Source organism: Saccostrea echinata, unplaced genomic scaffold, assembly GCF_033153115.1.
Source record: "Saccostrea echinata isolate AGI-Se365-2 ecotype Australia unplaced genomic scaffold, CSIRO_AGI_Sech_v1 ptg000009l, whole genome shotgun sequence".
NCBI classification, from domain to species: domain Eukaryota; kingdom Metazoa; phylum Mollusca; class Bivalvia; order Ostreida; family Ostreidae; genus Saccostrea; species Saccostrea echinata.
Window position 1 is genome coordinate 35,072,177 of NW_026889758.1, and position 2,389 is coordinate 35,074,565.

Genomic DNA, 2,389 nt, shown 5'->3' on the forward strand with positions numbered 1-2,389 from the left:
TAGTGAGAAAAAAAAATTCTGTATCTCAAATACTCTTACGGAATGAGCTGTAAACTTTATAAATACTTCTTTCATGTTTTATAAATACTTCTTTCATGTTTTACAAATACTTCTTTCATGTAACCGGTAGCCATGTTACCTACTCCTTAATTCTGCATGTCTTCTTTTTCATCTTTCATTTGTTACATGGAATGAATGGTTAACTTTATAAATTATAAATAAATTTAATCACCTGTGTGTTTCATGCCCTTTATGGAATAAGCTGCATGATTGAATAATAACTCGCTTTCCTCTTTGAACTTTATATCATTTCCGAAGTAAGCTGCATGATTAAAAATGTATTATAACTAGCTTTCCTGTCTGTGATTTATTTCTTTAACGGAATAAGCTGCAAGATAAGAAAAAATATTTAATAACTCGCTTTCCTGTCTGTGTTTTATATCTTTAATGGAAAAAGCTGCATGATAAAAGAAAATCATAAACCGCATTCTTGTTTTCTGCTATGTATCTTTAACAGAATAAACTGCATGATTAAAAATGTATCATAACTCGCATTCCTGTCTTTGCTATATATCTTTTACGGAATAAGTGGCATGATAAAAAAATTTTGATAACTCGCTTTCCCTTCTGCATATAATATCTTTAACAGAATAAGCTCATTATTAATAAAATGTTGATTACTCGCTTCCTGTCTGTGTTTTAAATCTTTAACGGAATAAGCTGCATGATAAAAGAAAATCATAAACCTCATTCTTGTCTTTGCTATATATCTTTTACGGAATAAGCTGCATGATTAAAAATGTATAACTCGCATTCCTGTCTGTGCTATATATCTTTTACGGAATAAGTGGCATGATATATATATATATATATATATATATATATATATATATATATATATATATATATATATATATATATATATATATATATAAAGCACTAAAAACCAACAACACTGTATATCCTAAGTGTCGGATCTACTAAGTAGATACAAGGTCACGGATGGAAATTTATATAAAGCACTAAATATGACCAACGACACGAACAATAATAATTGTCAAATTTTCGGGACAACCTGTCCCTTCCTCAGGACAAAGAAACAAGTTAAGAAGTCATAAAAACAAAGGAAATAGAGAAGCAATATATATATATATACAACTCGCTCTCCTATCTGCGTTTAATTTCTTTAACGGAATAAGCTGCATGATTAAAAAATGTTTAATAACTCGCTTTCCTGTCTGTGCTTTATATCTTTTACGGAATAAGCTGCATGGAAAGGAAAGTCTATCGAACGCCGGGACTGTCTTATATGAGGATTAAACATTATATGCAGTGTTCTCTTCATTATATGTGGTACTATTTTAATTATATAAAGTAGTTTTTACAGTATATCGTGTGCAACTTCCATTATATACAGTACTTCTTTCATTATATGATGTAGATGTGTCATTATATTATGTACATCTATCATTATATGAGGTGTTTTTATCATTATATGAAGCGCTTTTAACATTATATGCGGTAGATCTAACATTATATGCAGTGAACACAACAATATATTATGTACTTCTCACATTATATTCATCATTATATATTATAGTATTTCTGTTATTATGATGATGCTGATCGTTAAATATTATGTCCGGTCCTGTTAGCATTCCGTGCGGTAGATTTTGCATTTCGTTATGATGTAGACACAGTATTATATGCGGTGCTTTCTTCTTTATGTGTATGATCTTTCGGAAGCTACCTTTCGGAACCTCCCTTGTTAGATTTAGAAAGTTCTACCTTTTTTCGTTCTTAGATATGAAGTTTTTGGGTTATCTTTAATAATTGGTAATCAACCACACGTCAGCCAAAGCATCGCGGAATAATCACATACCACACAATATTTATCCCTATATTAAAGGAATTTCGAAGTCATATCAATACTTCAGTAGTTTACAAGAGAGAGAGAGAGAGAGATGCACTTATTACAATGTATTACTGAAATAATTTTATTGTTCCATAGTATTAATTGTTAAACTATGGCGTATAAAAAAAAATTGCTGAAATTGTCTTTAGTTAAATACTATGTGAATGTTATGTAATGTATCAGGAAAAGATAAACGATTTTCAGAACAGAAAATGTATTGAGTCGTGGGTTGTTCTTCAAGATTTTACTTCTAAAAAGATATGTGGTAAAATTACCCAGTAATACAACGTATATATATATACATGTAGAGCCCCCTCTACCAAATAAAATGAGAGATAAAAGGGTAATTTAAGTTGTGAAAAATTAGCACATCCCACCCCTAAAAAACAAACAAATAAGTAAATACATGTAGTGTTTTCTATAAGCCGTTGTTAAAGTCCTGCGTACTCGAAGGCGTACATGTAGGAATGCACT